The following is a 22,677-nucleotide window of genomic DNA, read 5'->3' as shown; positions in this document are numbered from 1 at the left end:
GTTGTGTATGCTCTCCTGGCTGATGCCAAAATAAGGGATGCTGAAATTCCTCACTTCATGCTCTCAGGTGCTTCATGAGGATGAAATTTATCCCTGTAGCTTTGTCCTCAGTCAGATGAAGTGTAATTCTTTGTGAAGGCTTACAGAAAGTACATTACAAATGAGAATCTGACCCTGAAATGTTCAACTAGGTGGGAACCAAAGCAGAAGGAAGATGAGGCAGCACCATTAAATAGGAGCAACCTTCCTGCAATCTCAGCTCTCATCTGCAAGAGGCTCTCCCTGCAGCCCCGGGCTGAGATGATGCCCAGGAGGTTTGGGATGAGGTTTGGGATCTGCCTCCTCGGTGGAGGGGAAGCTCGTCCTCGCTGTGCAGGGCGCCAGGCAGCGCCCGTAAAACCAGCTCGTGGTTTGGGTGGTGGTGCGAGGTGACGTTGTAGGAAAGAAACTCACGTGGAAGACCGAGAGGTCGGTGCTACGTGCCGAGACGCCAGCCCTTAGCTCGGCCACCAGCTTGTGCTCCACCACCCACTGCTTTCAAACCAAATTAGGTTCAGAAAACTAGTTTTATGACCGATGCATTCACTGTACCTATACCCCAGGGCTTATAGTCAGGGCTGCTAGGCAGGTTTAATAAAGCAGGCTGCAGAAATAAAGTAATTTCCCTGTGGCCATTTGCCTGCTGCCGGGCCAAATCTGAAAAACTCGGTCATTCATCATCTCATTTTAAGAAATCAAGATCCTTTTTTTTTTTTTTTTTCTTTTTCTCACAGAGAAATGACTCCTAGCCACATTTTGTGTTCAAGAAAGTGTCAGAATTCAAAAGCATTAGGGAATAAGTGACTCAGAGTGGTTTTGATGAGGGTTGTAAATGCGCAATGGGGATCCCAGTTTTTGAGCCCTTTCACTTTGCTGGGGTTTGAGTTGACTTTTTTTTTTTCTAAATTAGAAAAGGAAATTAATCATTTTTCCAAATATATGCAAATTCTGACCACAGTATAAAATGCAGTTTTCAGAACTATCCCAGGCAGAGATTTCAGAGAATAACCACTGCTGAAGGTCTCCTCCTCTGAGATGTGTGGCCTTGCAGCGGTGGGGTGGGGGCAATGGGTGGGCGACAGAAGCCCGCTGTCCTATTTTAACCTCAGTGATGCCTCTTAACCAGACCTGATCCTTTCTGTGCTGAAGCCATGGCTGCAAGAGCAAAACAAATAGGCGTATGCCAGGCAGAGCTCTTGAGCAATTTCTCTGTTGAAATGGACCATCGCTGCTGCTTTTAACAGCTCTTTATTCTGGCTGAACTGATTGTGCTGAACTCAACTAGGGCTAGAAAAAGCAATTGTGGTCCTGCCTGTATTTCAACCACAGTGTAATCCTGTATGATCATTTATTCCTTCTGTAACAGCTTCTCCATTGATGCTGGAGGCCATCATCCATTCCCTAGTGCTCGTTTGCAGGGCTTACTCTCTTAATTTTCCATTGCAAAGAGTAGGCAAGGAATGACAGCCAAGAAGTTAGCACCAAAATGGATACAGGGATGAGAAGGGCCAGTATCAAAGCTCAGCAAACCATAAGGGTCAGGGGTTTCCTTTCTTCAGTCCCCCTTGAGACCAAAGTTGATGGGACCACAAGAACATGCATCATTCCAGACCAGCAAAAAGAACCAATGGCCTGGGGGAATGAAGAGTCTGTGATCCCAGGATATAACCATGGCCAGGTCACCACATCCCGGGTGAGAGTTCAGACATTTTTGTGAAGAGCACTGAAGTTTACTCTCTGACTTTGTGAGCATGAGATTATATGATCAACCTTGTTTGCAGAGTCCTGTCCCTTAAGGGACACCACCCACAGCCCCCAAATCCACTGAGCATCTGTGTGTCATGCTCCCACCCACTGCAGGACATGAACATGGGATCCCATAGTGACAGCAGCCCACACCATGTGAAAGAGTCAGGTCTTCGATGCTCATGACTCTAAATATTTCTGTGGCCAAACTCTTGCACATCTAGTAAGGGAGCAGTGGGTGGGAGCATGAGACACAGATGCTCAGTGGATCCATACCATATCAACATAGGAAGACATGGACAAAACCTTAACTGACAGTAGTTCATCCAAGCCATATCCATGGCAGATAGTCACACGAGCAAATTAGGATGGAAATTATTTGCTTGCAGAAGACTTGATCAGATAACTTACTTGTTTCATCAGATAATTTCTTTGCAAAAAGAGAATTCAAGTAGCTCTGTCAGAGTGAGCTTTATTTGTAGCTGCAGCTCGTAAGCCTCCCAGCCAAAGAGCTGTATGGCCACGATTCTCATGAATGTTGCTTATAAACCATCCTTGTTGCTAACGGGCCAGTCTAATTTGGTAGAAGAGGTTATGAAGCAGTGCACAGACAGAGGTGGACCACAGAGGGATTGCAATAGCTGTATTTTGGTCTTTGCTTCCCTGTTGCTCCTCTGGGAATTAAGAAATGCCTGTTTTCTCCACCAGAGAAGCTTTGGGAAATGGTAATGGATTATTGGCATAGGTGGAAACATTTGGGCAGGACAGTGCATGAGGATCTCTCATGGGACACCATGAGCTCACAGTGGAGTAGCTGCTCCCTTGTGATTCCAGACTAGGGATATCAGTACCCGACATATAAAGGTATTTCTTTGCATTTTGACTTCTGTGCTTCCAAATGCATTTTCCCTTACGTGCCCAGATGCTAGACATTCATACAGGAGCCTGTTCTCCATCTCAAAAGCAATAGAAGCATTCTGGTTTGAAACTGATTTTCAAGAGAATTACTTTAATCATTTTCACTTTTGAACTGGTGTCCTTTTAAATACGGATTGAATTTTCCTTCTTCAATGTACTTAAGAGCCTAAGAGAAATTGGATTCCTGATTTTATAAAATAACTTGGCAATCAACCAGGTGAGAATTTTTGGACTTAGTCTTTGGAGAGAAATAGATAACAAGGACCACAAACTGAACTAAAGAAGTGATACATAAAAAGTTTTAATTACTAATACCACGCTAGAATCTAAACACACTTTTTGGTTTCATAAATATCATAAGATGAATCTGTGTATTATTTTTACTTTCCATTTGTAAGCTGTAATAGCAGTTTTGATTGTGCAGGCTGGTTGTGCATTTATTTGGACACAGTTCCTTGTCACAGAATTAAAACGCCAGTTTTATCCATCTGTAACTACCCCACAAGTAGAAGAAACTATGAAATTATCATCTGTGAACTAATGAGATTATTTATGTAATTAAGACCACATGATTGTCATAGTAACAGTCATCTTTGCACCCAACCTTCATTTCAGAAAATCTGTACCCTTTTAAAAGTACCAATGCTTGAAATTAAGTCTCTATGGACACACCAAGCCTTGAAATAAGATACACACATTGAGGAACAGAGGAAGCCACCGCATTAGAGGGACCAAGCCGAATGGGGTAGGAGTAATGAGCTCTTGGAGGACAGAAAATAAAAGTTACGGATGATTAAAGGTGGATTTTCTGATTGCCCTTCACGTTGCCTGTATAAGCCACACTGTGCAGAGCAGTGAGAAGGTTGTATCAATATACCAGAGGTGCATGCACTGTAAGGAAACTGTGGTTTACGTGAAATAATCAGCTAAGGATTTGCTAAAAGCTCTTCCAAAATAGTAGCTGATTTTGCTCTCTCTTTTTTTTTTTTTTTTTCCATTTCTCCTTTTATTTTTGCTATTGTGAAGGCTGAAATATTAAACTGAAAGTTGCCTACGCTTTGGTCTGAGGAGTGAAATCCTCTTGCTGCTTTCTACCGCCTCGCAAAGCTTCTTTCTGCACACTGCTGCAGAGACACCTCCCCACTGCCTTCACCTCCCCTGATGCTCGGGAGGTTTCTCACGGCTTTCTGGGATTTAGCTCTTAGAGCAGCTGCGCAGGAGATGCCAGATATCACAAGATTTCTGTGGTGCGCAAGAGCTGATGACTGATAAGAAGCTTATACAAGACAAGCGGAAGGAGACAAGCAGGCAAAGTACCCAAATGTCTCATCATGCCAGTCTGAAGTTTGTTTGCAAAGGATTCAAGTGGGGTTTTACCATATAAAGTTGCATTGGGCAAAGTAAAAATGTTAATCAGATGGTGGGGTGATTGCTTGTCTGTCTTATTTTCTTTCTTTCTTCTTAATGAAGGAGGTTTTTTGAACATGGGCAGGTGACCTTTGTTCCTCCAGGGCAGAGAAAAGGACATTTTAAACTAGATTAAATGGTCTCATGCCCTGGCAGAATCTGGACGTGGCTGAGGAAAGAGCAGATAAATGGTAGTTCATCAATAAGTGGGTCTAGGTCCTTCTCCTCATGAGAGAATGATGAGGAGAAAGAGGAGAACGGTGGTGCTCTTCTTAGAAAGCAAACACCAATGGCGGTCCTCCTTGACAATGGTGCTCAAAACATTTTGCGTGATAAGTGCCTGATTTTGAAAGACTGAGATAATGAAGGGGATTACATCAGGCTTACAGAAGGCTTCTGTTTTGAATTTTAGACACACATATATAGAGAGAAAAAATATAGACATATATATTTCCTCTGAAAAATGGTGTTTTGGGATGAATGCAACACTTCCTGAAAATTCACAGTTGTGGCAAATAATGCCCAATAAAAATTGCATTTTATTTTACGTCTATAAATATTTTGCAGAATATTCTCAAGGTGATTTTACACCACCTTTGTCATTTTTTGTGAACAGGGTGTTTGCTTAACGCAGAATTACTGAAGGCTGTTTCTAAAGTGGTTTGGACTTTAAAGTGGCTGCAGGGAATGCAAATTGTGTCTCTTTTGTACTTTCTGAAGACAAGGGAACTCGGTAATTTCTAAGAATTATTTATATTCTGAATTTACTCATCGTTGCTCCTTGTTATCTCATAATTGCTTGGCTAATAAAATGCAATGGAAGAGTATGTCGTTTCACTTAAGTAAGTGGAAAAAATCATATTAGCAGTGATGAAGCGAAATGAAACGTGGTGACAGTCAAATCACGTGTATGACATATGTGTGAAAATGTTGCTGGCCCCTTCATTCCTGCCATGCCAGGACTGAACGTGAAGGATGCTCTGGTCTTACAGAGCTCAGCAGAGGCAGGAGTGAGATATTGTCCTGCCGTGCTTACACCATGGCAGAGAAAGCCCAACCACGTTCAGTTCAATGTCCAATGTTATTTCTTGCTATCCAAAAGATTCCCAGGGGGACCAAAATGACTCACAAATTCACTGGAAAGCAAAACGATTCAAAACATTTTTCTTTCTTTTTATATGACAATTTAACATGGAAAGAAACTGGATTTTTGATCCTTAATGAAGCAAGATATTTTGTTCCAGATCATCATAAAACAAAACTATGACCTCTGAGTATTCAAAAAGGCCTTTCCTTTTAATAGTTGTTGGTATTTTTTGTTAGTTTTGATTTATGGCAGTGGTAGGAAATCTCTCGGTTGAAGCTCTGGGTATATTAACTGCTGAAATGTAGGAGGAACACAAGTATGGGATGGATATGTTTTGCCCAGCTATTTCAACACAAAGGATGTTTACTGAGAGGGAACATTGCATCAAGGAGATAAATATTCTTTTCTGTCTTGTTTTGAACATTTTATTTTCCTCACATTGTGGAACAAGGAGACATATCTACATCAAAAGAATCAAAAGTAGGTTGAGGGAGGTGATTCTGCCCCTCTACTCCACTCCGGTGAGACCCCACCTGGAGTACTGCGTGCAACTCTGGGGTCCTCAGCACAAGAAGGACATGGACCTGTTGGAGTGGGTCCAGAGGAGGCCACAAAGATGCTGGGAGGGCTGGAGCACCTCTGCTGGGAGGACAGGCTGAGAGAGTTGAGGGAGTTCAGTCTGGAGAAGAGAAGGCTCCAGGGAGAGCTTTGAGCCCCTTCCAGTCCCTAAAGGGGCTCCAGGGAAGCTGGTGAGGGACTTTTTACAAGGGCATGCAGTCATAGGGTGAGAAGTAATGACTTCAAACTGAAAGAGGGATGATTTAGGTTAGATATTAAGAAGAAATTTTTCACTCTGAGGGTGATGAGATGCTGGCCCAGGTTGCCCACAGAAGCTGTGGCTGCCCCATCCCTGGAGGTGTTCAAGACCAGGTTGGACGGGACTTTGAGCAACATGGTCTGGTGGGAGGGATGCAATGGAGGGATGTGCTGGGACACGCCATGCCATACCCTGAAGTAGCACTGGGCTGGCAATGCCATTGCAGGGGAAAGCGTTCAAACCCACGCTATGACACACAAAATAGTCTCAGCTAAGGGAAATTCAGTTAATTTAAGTTAATAGCAACAAATAACCCCTCCCTAACGAACTTTTAATTACTGACTTGGGTATTGAGAAATAAAGAAGGAAAATTATTAAGCAGACACTTGGGGAAAAACCTTCCTCTCTTTCCCCAGGCTCAGCTTCAGCCCAACACTTCTCCTCCCCCTTCCTCATTTCCAATCCCCTTGTTGTCACCACACATTGTGCTCAGTCTTCCCAATGCCTTTGGTGAGTCCTTCAGGGGTCCCTGCCCCAGGGTGGGGTGCCCATGGCTGCCCTCAGAGGTGCTGCCTCTGCCACAGAGTGCCTCTGGATCAAGATGGGTTGGCCAAGCTCCTACTTATTATCTTAGTTACCCCTGACAGGTGTTTGTAGAGCTCTTGCTGGCCCAACAGACACCGGTCATGAAGGAACAGGGTGGCCATGGGGTTCCCTGGAGCATCCTGCCCTTGTTTCTTTCATTGAGGATTTTGACCCCTGTTGGTGTTTTCCCTGTTGAAGCTTGAGTCGCTGCTGAGCGCTTGGCCCCAGTCTGTTGTGAACCCTTCCCCATCCCACACAGCTCTGCCCCAAAGGTGGGTCTGCATCCTCCACAGACTGGTGCTGGTCCTGGAGAGATGAACATGAAAGAAGGGTTTACAGATAAGGACATGCTCGTGGATAATCCCAAAAGCCAGCTCCTTGCATGGCAAGAAGGTTTTAGGGTACAATGGGTGCTGGTTGAATGTGAGCTGCCATGATCCTGCTGTGTCTCTGCTTTGCAGTCGCTGACAGTGTGGTAGGGCTCACTCCTCGTTCATGCCTAAGGGATGCCCTGGATATCCCATCAAGAACTTGGTCTGTGACTGATGCCTGCTGGAGGTGTCAGAGCTGAGAAGAGTTGACCATCAGCACTGCCTGCCCACCACTGCTGCCACAAGGCTGGCTTGGCAAGAGGCTGGGAGAGACCCATCACCTCCTCTCTATCAACTATCTGGGAGATGGATTGGTACCCAGCTTTGTCCTGGGAAGTAGTTTGAATGCAGTGATGTGGTGGTGGCTGAGTGTGGACATGACCAGGTGGGTCCAGCAGGTCTCAGGGACAAGGAGTGGACCCTAGCACCACTTCCTTAGCAGAAACACACTTTCTACCTACTGTGCTGGAACTGCTGGATATTCTGTTATGGTTGGGTTTTATTTTGGATGGGACCACATTTCCAGACAGTATTTCCTGGCATGGAAAATACAGCCTGAAAAGCTGAGGATTGCACAGCCTAATGCTTGCTTTGCCCACTGTGTTGGAGTGCTCTGGCCCTCTACTGCATAACCCAGTGCTGTACCCTGCAAGAAAACCCTCCATAAATGGACATGGTGTTACTGCAGGGCAACGCCGAGGCTGAGCAAACCCAAGTTGTGTAGAGTGGAGGTGCAGTGAGATATGAGATGTTAAAAAAAATCCCCTTTTGACTCATCGCCAGGAACTGTTTCAAACCGGGAGAAGTTTGCCTGAAGCGGTAAGAGAACTCCAGGGATTTAGGACTGTGAAAAGTGGTGTTTCTGCCCGCAGGGTGATTAAGAACCATGAGCTGTCAGTGATGACACAGTCCTTGTTCATGATGAATTCTGTACATGGCATGAGAGGGAGACCTGGGTATCTTGGAACAATTTGTCTTTTGACCTGAATTTACTAAATCTTTTAGATTCAGTAGTGCCAGCAAACCCATATGATGATCTTTAAGGTCCCTTCCAACCTAAACCATTCTATGATTCTATGAATGTGCATACTCCTTCTCGCCTCTCAGAAGACCCCCACGATGTATGATGGGGACTTAAAAAGCTGGTGACCTTTGCTCTGTTTATCACCCACACGTGATCCTGGCCAGATTGTCCCCCCCGTGCACTGTTGCTGCCGTGTGTCTGGCTCTTCCAAAGGACTTTGGCCATGGAGACTTGGCAGAAATTAAGCTGTGATCCCATGCATCCCCATGGGGAAAATGCAGGGACTGGGAGCACGTGGCACTCCATGGAGCAATGCTGTCCTGTAGCAGAGACCCAAGGTGCTTGGGACACGCTGATGCCAGTCCTTGTTCTGTACAGTTTGCATTCTCCTCTCCATCCATCCAGCAAAAAAAATAAGGGCATTGTGGATGATGAACATAATAAACTTATGTTGATATGCATTTGTTCATTTACTTATTGATAGCTTTGCACTTTTTTTTGTGGGGTGAGGGCAGGGAACAACTTGCTGAGTTGGATGTCTAAAGCTAGACGTCTAAATTAATTGCTTGGCTTAGAGAACAGGTCAGGCCCCATCAGCAAAGCCATTTTCAAGTTATTTGGCTGGGTTTCTTCATTTACTGCAGTGTGGTGTGGATGGGGAGATTCAGAAGATACCTTGCACGAAGCTGTGTGAGGTGAAGTGTGTGTTGTGGGCTAAGCGTCTATGGGATAACAGATAACGTTGTTTCCTGTGGGTCTCAAAGCTTTACCCTGTAGACTACAGACTACAGTTACTTATAGCTCATTTTTGCATTAAATAAATAAGAAAAGACACATGGACACAGTGCATTTTCAAGGATATGTTACCCTTCTTCTTTATGATTTTTTTTTTCCAATTTTAAATACAAATTACTTGGACTGGCAGTGCTCAGCAAAAGCAGGGGTGTGGATGTGTGTTTGGTAGGGCAGGGAAATAAAGAAGGTTGTATGTTAGGGCCCTGCAGATCTACATTGACTTAGAAACCTGCTGAGTGTTGCAGACCCAGCAAGCGGTATATGTGATATTTTGGTCTTGTGGTAATGCTGGAGGAGCAGGCACGTACATGTGCCCTTGCAGGGGCAAGCACCCTTTAAATGACGCTTATTAAAACCAAAAACCTATCCCAAACCTTTTCGGGTGGCTCATCCTCAGATGTTCCTCTGGAGATGTTCAGAGGGGTAGCAGATCCATCCAGGAGGAAGGGCTGGTGGGGTCAAACTGAGGCAGAGGGAGGCGCACCTTCCCAGTTTGATGTTTTCAACACTGCTATAGCTGGTTGAAGGGGACCAAACCTCCAAGGAAGACGGGCTTGGTTCCGTTTGACCAGCCAGAGCAGAGCATAGCTCCTGGCCACGTAACTCACTTGGCTTCGCTACGCCTCACCTGCAAGGGGAATTCGATAAGTTAGACAGGAGCACTGGTGCCAACCGCTGCCTAGAGGGAGAAAGGTGGTGCAGCACTTAGGACACCAGCTTAGGAGACATCACCACTTTCCATCTTAGATGACTTCTGGTACATCCATTTTGTCTGAGAACTGGTCCGTGCACAGGGTCCATATGATTCCTGGGTGTTTGTCTGGACTAGGGTGAATTTCTCACAAATCCATAAGCCAACAGTATCTAAGGAGGGGGATAAGCCTCAGGATACAAATTCTGGGTCCCTGTCTAGATGTTTCATAGAGTCTGGGCTTGTTTTGGAATCTAGCTCCAGCTCATGAGCCTGGACATGGGTAATGCGGAATGTCTTCTGAAGCTTGGAGGATTCATGTTTGCCCATCCAGAGCCACAGCAGCATGTGTCTGAAGATTTCTCATCATACAGTTGTTTTCTTCCTGCTGCTTTCTCTCTCCTTATTTTTCCTCTTTCCTTTTTTTTTTTTTTTTTAATTTTTAAATAATAAAACGAAGGAGAAGCGGGAGGGAGGCAGGGAGGAAAGACACCTCCTTTGTTAATTGAAGGGAAGTCACCTGCCAGTTGTCAGTCAGGCATCACTTTTCAGAGAGCGGCCCGAGCCCTCCAGCTGTACCTGGGAGCCTCAGCGAGGAGACAGCTGCCAGAGACCATGAGCAGCAGGGCACAGGGCAGCTTCCCAACAGGACAAAAGCATCATTTGTCCAACCCTGTGCATAGGCCCCTTTCCATTCCATGTCGTTTTTCAGGGACCTGATATATTTTTCTCCGAAATACGTTTTTTTAGGTTTTTTCTCTCTTTATTTTTCCCTCCCTTTGCCCTCTCAGTGCTCATCCTTGGAAGGAATATTAACCTGAGTAACCTCAGGTTATTAACCATGGAATATGAACCAGAGGGCTCCTCTGCTTCCTTCTTGTTTTCTCTTTGCTTCGTCAGGGCTATTCATTAGCAAGGAAAGCATCAGCAACATGAACTCCCTATTCCCAATGGAAACATCCACCTTGCTGCCAAAAGAACAGCTCAGGCAAGCATTCAGCCACAACATTCACTTCATTCACTCTCCCGTCAGCACTAGACTGTTGCAGCCTTGATGGAAGTGGGGAAAACTTAGACCTGTCCTTAAGTTATTTAATAATTTTACCTTCAGTCAGGGTCTGAATGGCCCAAACAGAGGATGGAGGGAGGAACAGAGTTAAAACAGTGGCCTTGAACCCCAGCCAGGCTGTAAGTTTTCCTAAACCTTAGCTCTGTGCCTGCATGACTAGTCTGCATTATTTCTTCTCGTGTGTCCTTGCGAGTGTGTGCCTGTAACTTAATCCTGTTTCATGCTGTGCAGCAAGAGTTAAAGTCGATGGCAGGCTCCAGGGAACAGGCGTACGCAGGCTGGAGACAGCTGCAGAGGGTAAATGAGGGATGGGATTCCACTCCAGATATAAAACCCAAATTTATACAGTCAGTCAAGAGTAGGGACAGGTTCATCTGACCAGCCAGAAAGGTTGGCTTCATTTTCCAACACATAAGCACCGTCTGGCACCATCTGAGGAGCCACAGGGTGTTTGAGACATGCAGGTGTGGCGTAGGACATACCTGCAGAACAGCTAAAAGCCAGTGGACTGTTCTTAGGGTATCTCCAAAGTTACTAGGAGCATCTTTTTAAGCAGCTAAATAAAGTCCAGATCTCCCCAGACTACAACACCTTCAGCATTTTAGAGATGAAGAGACCACCAGGTGCAAAAAGGAGGAGTGGTGTTTGAGACACGGCAATGGGTTGATCAGCAAAGCCAGGGACAGAACAGGGGTCAGGATTCACACTCCTGCCTGCTCTTTCCATTGAGTGCCCTTTTACCTTGTGCAGTTGTTATGATTAAATAGAAAAGGATCATTTTCCTCTACTCCTATTTTGAATTAGTCTTCATAACTGAAGAGTTAGATCTGTAGAAGAAGGACAGGATGAAACAATGTTTGACAAGCACCTTCTTGAATTACATCTAGGAGACCACAGGGCTTGGGTCAGATGCAAAAGCCTTGGTTTTGATTCAGACCGAAATTTGGCAAAGAACCTTAGTGACTGAGGAACATAAATGTCACTGGTTTCAAGGTCTAAATTGGTACATTAAATAGTGCTGAGGTGCAAGCACAGGAACTCAGTGGTTTCTGCTGTGTTTAGCACAGTTGCTGGCACAGTTTTGAGCTGTGTCAACTAGCACTGATCCTAACAATTCCCAAGCTCAGCTTGGGAATTAGGGCAGGTCAAAGACAATTCCCAGTAGGGAGTTTGAAGATGACCATCTGTTTAAGAAGGTGAGAGACCTGAATCGTCATTTTTTGCCCATTGGTTTGAGGGTAAACTAGTGAACTAATAGTGGTGTAGAGAGTGAAACTTGGACTCCTGGATGCCAAAGCCTCTTTGGAGTATGAGGCCAAGGAATACAAGATACTGTGATAAAAGCCAGCTGGCTCCAGCATTGCCTCCAGCAGAGCATGGCCAGCATGAACTACACAACCACCCAGGAGGCTGGACAAATACATGGGTAGGAATTTGCTGAATTATGAGGCCTACCTGCTAGCAGTAGCTCTCATAGCCAGGTTAAAATTAAGATGTGAACAGTAATCACTGCAGCATAGACATGTCCTTAAGATCTAACTAGATCAAGTGTGTTGAGGGTGTTTTGGGGCAAAATTCCTACAATTTCCCATGGGAAATGAGGGTCTGAAAACATTTCAGAACCTAGGCCATAATGCTAACTACAGTCCCCATCGCTACAGAGCTTCAAAAGATTTCCTAAATGCTTTCTTAAAACAAATGAAGACTGGTAGAAAACTGCCTGAAGTTTTGAATATTTGGCCTACAGTGGAAGAAGGCAATGTACGAGAAATGGTTTCAGCTCTTCAGCTCTGTGGAACAGGATATTCAGGATATCCTGGAGATATCCAGGATATCTCCGGGCTGTCCTAGGTCAGTAAAAAGGCAACTGGTCCACTCTCTTGCAGTTTGCAAAAAAATATAGTGAACTCATTGCTAGACAGTGTTATTAGAGGAGAGAATTAAGCAGTGCTGAGAAGAGGAAGGGACATTAGTGTACACAGCAAGACTATCTGAGTTATGATAATACAGATTTAGGGAAAAAAGCCTGTAATTTTTGAAAAGTCTGTGTGTCTTCTTTGCTCCATAGCGACACATTAAAGGCGAGGCAACTTTCTGCAGCCAGTTCTCTTACTGTACTGCGACAGTGAATTGGATTTGTCTTGATCAATCCACTACAGCAATTCCTGTATCTGTAGCATTCATTTTAATCCTGTTAAAGAAGATCTTGTAGCGAATTACTGTGAGTACAGAGGAGAGTTTTGTAACCCATGTGAGACCTAGATCATATCCAGTCTTGCTCCTTGCAAGTCACTCCTACCCAGTGCTGTTTAATTCTTTCACCATATCACTAACTCCAAACCATTTTCCACCAGCTGAGAATGGATTATAATTATTGAGGCTATCTGGGACGCAGTGATTTTCAGAATGCCCTTAAAAAGCACTTTTAGGACACTGTAAATATTATTTTGTTTAGGCGGAGCCTACAGTCGGGTAATTTTTCCAGAAATTCCAGATGTGCAGAATGTATCCTTGTTATCAAATTTAGAGGGATTCAGCAGTTTGTAACCTTTTTAGATTTGCAGATAACTTTGTGCTTTCCATGGGTGCCAAGGGCATTGTAGAATGATTATATAAGCTGCCTGACTACATTTGACAAAGCCAAATTCAAATAAAATGCTGTTACAGAAAAACATTTGACTCCTTGCAGTAGCTGGAAGTAGAGGACACTGGTGATGTCTCCCTGAAACCACACACTTCCTTACATTCCATAGCAGCCTAATCCATATGGGGATATAAAGAAGCATGTCATCTCATAAGAGAAGTCTGGATTGTGACCTCTGGGCAGCAGGACAGCTGTCCATCCTCCACTCCTGAAGAGGTAGTGTTGCTCCTCAGACATGGTGGTCTGCTTCCTCCTTGGAAAAGCACAAACTTTTGTAATTTCATTATGTGGGATGTTTTGGAGGTATATTTTCAGGTGGTTCAGATTTTCCATCACCCCCGTGTTTGCCATTGCACATTGCTGAAGGCTGGAATCTCATGTGCTTGCATGCAAGTGCACGTTGGGGCATGTCTTGGACTTATTTCGATAGCCCTGAAATCCTGAAAAATTAGAGTTTGCTGTAAAAAACCAAGGCACGCGAGTGAGAGGTGATAGATAGTGTTCTTTCCTTTCACTTTATTATTATTATTGGTATTGAGGCAGGGCCTTGAGGATCTCGCTGAGGAGCTGCTCATATACACAGGAAGACAGTCCCTGCCCTGGAGACCTGCCTGGCCAAGTAGGCAATGCATTCAACACCAAACATCATCTCACTGGAGCCCCACCTGGTTGTTCAGAAGCCAGCTTTTAAGTTGTAGAGTCACAGAGTCATTTAGGTTATAAGGGACACCTGGAGGCCCCTTGTGCATCTCCTGTCCCAAAGCAGGGCCAGCTTAGGTCAGGTTGCTCAGCACTGTGTCTAAATGAGTTTGAATTTCTCCAAGGATGGAGATGCTTCACCCTCTTTGGGTCTTTGTCCCAGATGTTGACCACTCTCATGGCAAAAAAACAGTTTGCCAATATCTATTTGGAATTTCCTGTGTTCCAACTGGTGTCATGTCTTGGTGCACCTTTGAGAGGAGTCTGTCAGGGCACGGAGGTCAGGACATATGGATGAATTTCTGTATTTAAGGATAGAAATGACCAGCAGAAGTGAAATGCAGGGTACCCTGGTGTCCACTCCAGTGCTAAGTTCTTGATTTGGGGCTATTGCTCACTCTTGTCCTTGGTGGGGCAGGCACGCTTGGGGATACTGGACATGCTCAAAGGGAGTTATGGCCATGTTTGGGAAACAGCTGATTGGAATCAATTTGTCCAGGTACCAGATTCACAAAGATGATTAATTTCTAAGTGAAAGCATCTCTGAGGATGGGGAAAGGGAGGGAAGTAACCAAGGTTACACAGCTAGTCCACACAGATATATAGGGCAGGAAAAGAAAATAAGCTTTTCTCCCATGTCTTCTCTTCCAAAAGAACCAAAACACTGAAGAATGATCTCAGTTGATGAAAAGGTGGGAATAACCCCAAGCTTTGACAGGAATACAAAGGCTCTTCTTTGAAGGCAGACCCTAGTGGGAGGTTGCTGGTCAGGCACAGACTCCAGCCTGCAGAACAGAACTGCAGAGCACTATGTGCGCTCCTCAGAGGCTGCAGGTCTCTCTGGAGCATGTTGACCTCTCCCCAGCTTTGTCATCACTCTCCAAGCATTTCATGGTGCGTACAAGAAGGTGGGTCAGAGTTGCTCACCATGCCCGTGGGGTTCTCCATCCTTGTCTTTTGCAGAGGTGTTCCCCTGCACGAGGCTACTTCAGAAAATATCTCTTTTGCAATGTCCCCCAATATCTGACATTACTGATTTTTCACATCTCACATGCGAGTATCTTGGTTTTTCTGCCCCTACTTTTTTTACTCATTACATGATGTATGTCTACAAAAGGCTTTAGGATGGAAGTCCATCCCATGGCATTGCTCATTATAACGCTCAGTTGGGGCTGAACAGGTCACTAACATACGTTTTTACTTACAGCCAAACTCAAAGGACCAAATAGCTTGTGGCTATGACAAGGCACAGAAAGGGATTCGTATGCTCTGTTCGTGTCAGTAGACAAAAGCGGTGTTGAGATATACATGGCTGGCCCGTGGTGCATGGGAAGCTCTCAGCAGAAGAGTCATAATTCTCTCCTGAGCCTCAGCTTGGACCCTCCTTCTGTATCTGCCAACAGTGGAGAAGCAACCAAAGCAGCTACTGATATTTGTAATAGAAATTATTTTACTGGTACTTTGCTCGAGCTGTATTTCAAGCCTCAGTTATCACTGCATTTGGCACGGAACATCTTGGGACAGGTACCAGCTGCATCCCTTCAAGTAGCAGCAATCCAGCTGATTTCTGCAAGCAGAACAGGGAAAACTTGTGGTTTCCCACAAATATAAACTCATAGTTTGTACAATATTAGCAGCTTCTCGTTCCCATGGATTTAGAGGCTGTTGAGTCCAGAAATGGCTCAAATTTATTTCTGCTTAAAAACTTTGTGATTCTGATATTATACATGCTGCTCTAAGTAATTTTGCTCGTATAAAAAGACTTATTGGCTGCAGTGAAGAGATGAATGGCTGTTGGGGGGAGTTGCTTGTTTGTTTTAAAGCAAGATAAAGACCTTCCTTTGTGATTTCTAGAATTCATGGCAGGGAATTTCACATAGTCATTACTTTATTAATGTCAGTGACTGATATAACAAATTAATGCAAATTTTAGAGAAAGATGAGTCACGCAGTGACCCAGTAAAGGATATTGCTTAAAAATCCACAGGGTCAGGAGTGGTGGCTGCATTTGCATTATATAGAGATTTTTACACCAACTGCAACAGAAGTGTTGAAAAGACCCCCAGCAAAACATTCCTGTTCTTTATTTTTTAAAATGTAAGACAGGCCAGTATCATAGGAGCATTTACTACACTTTGATTTGAGATTAAGAACTCAGTGTAATATTTATTTCCCAGTTACATGAAGGCTTTTGACTCAGAAGAGGTGAGGAAGCTGAGTCTTGTTGACATCAGGGTAAAACTCCGAGAGATTTCAGCAGAGCCATGACTCAGTCTGTGGGTTCCCACTCTTTTGGGTGCAGAAATCTGGTTATGTGAGTTATCAACAATAATGAATGACTGTATGTTTCTTCTTAGCCTGGTTAACCCTCACGATTTTTATTACTCGTGATTATAAGCACTTAATCAGGTAGATAGGACCAACCCTGTTTCATCTTTGTGCAATACTTGGGGCCACGAGCAAGATTGGAATAGGAGCTCTGCAACAGCCATGTATTTGCAGATTTTCTCCATTAAGGAAAAAAGGTACCTTTGTTAATGAAATTCAATTTAGGGTTGCAACGTGACCCCCAAGGCTTTGACCCCAGATTTCTTGCTTCTCATTCCAGTTGCACAAAAGGTTCTGATTGCAAACCTGTCCCAGTAGGTGTCAGGAGGGGAAACTGAGGCACAGCAAAAGGAAGTGGACAGATGGGACCAGCACCAGGACTCCAGAATCCAGGATCAAGCACATTACTATATCTTCATGCACACGGCTATTAAGCATGCCAGAGGAGCACAAGGAGGTGAGATTCACCTCATTTGGTGTTATACATGTCCCACCTCACTAGGGGCTGGGCTGTTGGCAGCTTTGACAGGGACACATGCCATCACAGACTGGCAGTGGGAGGCCAGAAGCTTAACCTAGAAGATACTGAGGGCAGGAGAGAGGAGTCCCATCCCTCTAATAGGAAAAATGGAATTTTGCTATCTAGAAAATAGGGAAGGAAATAATAGCATCAACAAAATTCCTGGGTTTCATTAAAAAATCTGCCTAATGGTGGGGGAGGCTAAAAAAACAGCATTAAAAAAAATAGGATTAATATAAGGGAGGAAAATTCTCATTCAGTCATGAGCATCAGTCCTCTTTAACAAACTTTTCATTTTTGTTCCTGACTTTTGCTAAACCGTCGAAACTCCTGTGTCCTTACAAGAAAGACTAACAGCCCTTAATCCAAGATTACTATTTTCTGAAGGTTTCCCTTGCTGGTTTTTTTTTTTTCTGAAATAAGCTGAAGAGTTCTAGAGCAAAGATGTTTTACATAGATGCATTTCTAGACTCGTTTAATACATATGGAAAATATATTGTCCTTCAACAAACTGTACGGGATGTTTATAGCCATTTACTGGCAGCATCTTCTTAAATTTCTCATAGGCATGTATCAAAGTATTGTACAAGTTTTGGGACCAGATAGTGGGTTCAGGGTGATTAGTGAAGAAACAGATTTAGTTACTTGGAAGATCCTTGATCCCAAGCATGTAGGTAGGCAAATATTTCTTACGTATGTACACTATTCTGGTACAATTAGTGGACTGGGATTTTAAAAACTAATTTAGGTATAAATGGGAATTTACTGATGATGCTAAAACTTAACTTGAGCAAGATTTGTATTAAAATCAATGACTTAATGGACAGGGACTGTTGCAGTAAAGGCTCACTTTAGGTTGACTTTTCAGACGACACTGTTCCAAGGTTTAGAAAACCCAAAACAAGTAGAATGAAGAAACATGGGTTGGGATATTATAGCTAAGCTACTAGAAGTTAAGGAGCTGAATGGGACACAAGCTGGGGTGTAAAAGATTGACAAGCATGGCAATAAAAGCCTGCAAAGAAGGAAGCAAATAGGGTATAAAGGCATCTATTTAGAGCCAGTGTCTTTCATTTTGGCTACCCAAGAGCATTATATTCATTGTGAACAGCAGATATGCAAACTAAGAGCCAACAGATCATGCCTTTTTGAGCCTGTGAGAGTAACCCAATCATCTGAGGGATATCCAAGGCCACATCTGTCCCTGCCTGGCATGAGGAAGAGAAGGAGGAAAGAATGGGGCAGCTGTCCTCCAAGGGTTGTTGTCATTGGGATGGGTTGCCACCGAGGACGAGATGGGAGGTGATACTCCCGAAAGGGGGTCTCTAATACGCCTGGCATTCAGGCATTCACTCATCTGGTCTCACTGTCAAGTTTCGTTTTCCACCCTGGATTGTAAGACGAATGCTTTCCTAGGAGCAGTTGTTACTGGAAACATGGAGGCAGCTTCGCCTTTCCCTTTCCTGGCTACACGCACATGCGTAGTGAGATGCATTGATGTGACAGCAGTGCAAACAAGGGAATGGGTAAATAAGAGTCATCCCATTAATTTAAAAGGGGGGAACCCCCCCCCAACCTGGGAGCTAAAAGGTGTTTTGATTTTTCTCCCCCATCCTTCCAATTCTCCGGCCCTCTCTGCAGGAAGGATTTGAGCCTAAACTTTTGCATGGCTGGAATTTACCACCTCATTGTTTCCCTACCTACTTCTAAAGGCACTTTGCATGAGCCAAAAACTCATGTAGAGCCTTTTCTTGCCTCTCTTGCAATTTTTCTGTGTGACCATGGGCAAATCAGTTAGGTTAACATCTTAGCCTTGGGAGCCAAATTAGTTGTCTAAGGGTATATTTGTGCAGCAGGGCTAATTAGTTTCTTCTAAATGCTGTCCTAACCACAGCTTCCAGGAAGCTTAAAACTCAGCAAAGCAAGTTTGCAGCTGTCTGCAAAATATTGCCTATATCTAGCCAGAGACTATATTTGGGCACTTGGGTTTTGGAGGTGTTTTGTATTGCTGGATTTTTCAAACTCTGATGGGGTTTCATGAGGTCTGGTGGGGTCTCAGAGCTTATTGAGTTTGCTCCATAAACCATGGGAATGAGCTCTCTGCCTGAAGTCAGTGGGAGTAAGGCCTCGGTGATCACCTCTGAAACATCCACTTCTAGTGTGCTGATATTTAATGTCTTGAAAAAGCAAGGCACTAAACTGAGTACCAAACTGGAGAAAATAAATGAATTGCCCGAAGTTATTTGGAAAGGCTGTGTCAGAATCACCGGCAGTCCTGGCAATACGCCTGTCCATCCCACTAGTCTCCTTGTTTGATTTTCCACCACTTCCAACTCGATATAAAAAGATATTCACATTATGGCTCTTTAAATTATATTTTCTGCTTTATCTGGTCTAATATATGGTGCTTTTAAATTGACATCTTGGCTCTGGTTTCGTCCCATCATATTTTATTTAGCTAGTCTGATCCTTTGTGCCAGAGCAGAATAACTGCCCTCGAGCAAAGCCTGCTCACCAGTATTCCCAGATTATGGGGGGGGGGGGGAAACGGAGGCACAGAGGTGAAATTCTTTGCCTGGGACAAACTGGAGAGCCTGTAGCAATCCCCATACAGGTTCAGCATGGTCTCCCTTGCCCCTTAGCTTTCCCTTTTTTTCTATACCTTGAATGCAAGTGAAATTAGAGAATAGTGACGTTGAGGATAACTGTCCCTTGAGAAGCTGGTAGGATTTTTGCCACTGGCTTGAAAAGGTGGGGAATCTCCCTTGTCTCCTCTCTGCATCTAAGACTGTTTACCTGGGGATTTTTGGATCACCTCATATCAGGAAACCTTCCCCTGCTTGGATCTTTTTCCTGGAGGCCAGGGGGCCTAATGATATGAGAGTGGGTGCGAAGGGTACAGCCTCGGGGAGGAGGACAGTGTCCTTTTCCTCTAGTTTCTTTTTTAGTTAGTTCCTCCCCATGTGGTCCAAAGTGTAGGGAGCTGGAAGGATGTACTGAGCCAGGAGGAGGACAAATCCACGCTGGACTCTTGACAGCTTCAGTCATGCATTCTCAATTAAAATAACCAATACTGCTAACAGGCTGGAAATACAAGAATGCACCCATGGAGGGCAAGGACCCACAGAGAGGGCCCAGGAGTGTGTCAAGAGGAGGCCATCTCTCCCTGTTGACTCCAGGGGCCAGGGTTGATTCTGCTCTTCACTTAGACTCCTCAAGGGCCTAAGGGTAACAGGGATGAATTTGGACCTATGCATGCCTGTATCCCTGCTTTCCATCCGTGAAATGGAGAAAGCACTTCATTGCCTAAGAAAGATTCTGGAGTGATAAATATATCAAAATCAATGTGGAGATGACATGGTCTAACAGCTGGCTTTGGTGGACAGGGAGGCACTAGTGGAAACTTGCTGGTGACCACTTATTTTAAGGTGGGAATTAAAATCAGAAGGTTACTTCCCCTGGAAGTCTTTAGTCACATCTGGGCACAATTTGCAGTCAAAGGAGGCTCCTTGGGAGCAATCTGAGATTGCAGAGTTTCCCAGGAGATGACACTGGCCCTTCAAGGCTACGCAGACTGGCTGACATCCTACCGACCCTCCTCAACCGTCCCTCTACCCCCTGGGTCACAGCCTTGTGAGCTGAGAGATCTGGCCAACAGGACTCCACACAACAACTATTTCACCGTTGTGAACCGAACCCTTTTTCTGAAGATGCTCCTGAAAATCAAACACATCCTTTGGTTTTGTCTGTCCATAGCTATGAGCCTGAACACATGCACTTTGAAGGGATGCCTCACGGTCATTGGCCACATCCAGGCGGTGTTGTCTGGTACTTGGCAACTTGGTAGTGAGTCTGGGGTCCTGTTTTGACCATAAGGGCACCACCTCACCACCCTTTTCATTTCCATTCTTGGCATCTCTTGCCCTGCCCAGAGTTCCTTATGTTCCCTTACTATGCTTCACACAACCCTGGATGCGTGACGCTGGCTCTTGCCATTTTCTCTAGGCTTGGCCATAAACACCAGCAATTCTCATGCCGCAGGAGATATTGCATTAAAAAAAAAAAAAAAAAGTAAATCTCAGATATTACCTCCAGGAAAGAAGCAGCTGGTCTCTTCGTCCTCCTCTCCTGAGTCCTTTGTCGCTTCATAGCCCCCCAGGGGTGTTATCTGGGCTGGCATCTTCAGCCAGGGGTGTTTTCCTCCTCTTCAAGGTTTCCCCAAGGAAGCAGGAGCTGGTGTGGTGAGAAATGCTGTCCAGCAAGCAGCCTACGCCTGGGGGTGCCAAAGACTCTCTTAGCAAAGGCTGAGGCTAAAAAAGCACCTCAAGGAGCTTATACTACTGACCCCTTCGTGTGCGTGCGAGTGTGGCATTTCCCCCCCTCTCCCTCTCCTCTACACCACTGCCTCCATTTTTTCCTTCTCCCTAGCAACATTAATGTTAAAATCCCCTCCCCTCACTCAGTTTTCTACCATTTTCCCCCACATTGCATTAGCATCCTCTTAACTCCCTTTCCACATCTATTTGCTAAGGGTTTTCCACCAGTATTTCTGTCTCATCCCGCTCTGGGCAGACCAGCCTTCTGCAACCCTGGCACCAGGTTGCCCGTTGGCTCTTCAAATGCATCTTCCTCACCTCTCTTCCCCTCTCTTGCCTTGCTTTACCCCTAAGATGCTCGCCTGCCATCCCCGCATGGTCCCTGCCCTGGCAGGCTGTCACGGTCCCTTTTGTATCGCCTACCCTCCCAGGCCAGCCCACCCCATCGTCCCGTCCCCCCACCTGCCTGTGTCCTTTACAGCCTGTGACCATTCCCGTCCCTCCTGTCCACCTCAATCACCCCGCTGACAGCGGCACATTGAGTGACACCGCTTCAGCTGTCCCATGCTGGGACACGTCTTCATTTTATCCCTTTTTCCGATGCTGCAGCTCAATCCTGTCAAAAAAACAAAAAACAAAAAACAAACAAAAAAACCAACAAAAGCCACCAAAGATTTCTGAGAATAGAGGCTTTTATTGCGAGTACATGGATTTAATATTTTAATGGCCAGAGGGCTGCGGCAGGAGGAGGAGGAGCAGGGACCTGGAGCTGGTCTGGAATTCTGGTGGGGGTTTTTGGTTAGCAGAGGTGGTGGGGCAGGACAGAAGGAGCTGAGCTTTTGCAAGCATTGGGGTCAAACAACAGGGGTTGAGCCCAACCAGCTCCACCAGTCACACCAGTACAGCCAGGAATAACAACCATGCCCTGGGTCCTCCCACCCCGGTGTCTTTAGAAGTACACCACTAACTACAATTGCCTTTTTTTCTCCATCAGAGCTGTTTGAAAAATAGCATCCCTGGGAGTCTGGAAATGAATCCATTTGCATGGATGGATGTTTGCAGACAAGTTTTGATCAAGCTCCTGTCCAGCAGATAGTATTAGTGGGGTGTGTGAGTGCCTGAGTGCCTCTTTGGTCCTTGTCCCACCCTTAGGTCCTCATCCCACCCTGGGAGAGGGAAGTGTTATCAAAATGTTGTTTATGGTTGGGAAACTGAGGCACAGGATGATATGCCCAAGTTCTTAGGATAAGTTTAGGGCACAGCAAGTACTTAAAAAATCACACCCTTTACTCGGCGTCTAAACTACTATATTAAATATAACTGGCACAGTTCCCCGGTGCTGATGCCAAATGGCCCACATGGGTATTACTAAAGACTTTTAACCTCCAAAACAGAGTTTCTGCACCCAGCTGCCTGTCAGGACTTGTCCTGTCCCATGCAAATTCCTGGGCTGTGCCTGGAAAATGCTGGGAGAGAGGAGCTGCCTCAACCAAAACCATGCCGAAGATGTTCCCGCAGTGAGGACAATCGAGTTCCTGCACCCAGCGGTGTTACCTGGTCCTGTTTCATTTAATTCTGCTCACAGACAGTCTTATTACAAGCTGTTTTTCACCCTAGAGGA

At 45.0% G+C, this 22,677-nt stretch overlaps 1 protein-coding gene across 2 annotated transcripts in view; it reads right to left on the bottom strand.

The window, feature by feature from the left end:
* LOC128907834 (interleukin-17A-like) overlaps positions 1-21,444 on the bottom strand; it is a 29,725-nt gene extending 8,281 nt beyond the window's left edge. Inside the window, exons 1-3 of one of the 2 annotated variants that reach the window (XM_054197171.1) lie at positions 21,375-21,444; positions 20,830-21,013; positions 9,164-9,417 (exon numbers count right to left, since the gene is read on the bottom strand). The gene's annotated coding sequence lies outside the window, so the exon portion shown is untranslated. The remainder of the gene's footprint in view (positions 1-9,163; positions 9,418-20,829; positions 21,014-21,374) is intronic. The other variant, XM_054197172.1, reaches the window with a different exon arrangement.
* Positions 21,445-22,677: the final 1,233 nt, after the last annotated feature.

The sequence above is a fragment of the Rissa tridactyla genome, chromosome 3 (genome assembly GCF_028500815.1).
Source record: "Rissa tridactyla isolate bRisTri1 chromosome 3, bRisTri1.patW.cur.20221130, whole genome shotgun sequence".
Lineage (NCBI taxonomy): Eukaryota > Metazoa > Chordata > Aves > Charadriiformes > Laridae > Rissa > Rissa tridactyla.
Note: the sequence above shows the minus strand (reverse complement) of the source record. Positions and strands in the feature narration are given on the sequence as shown.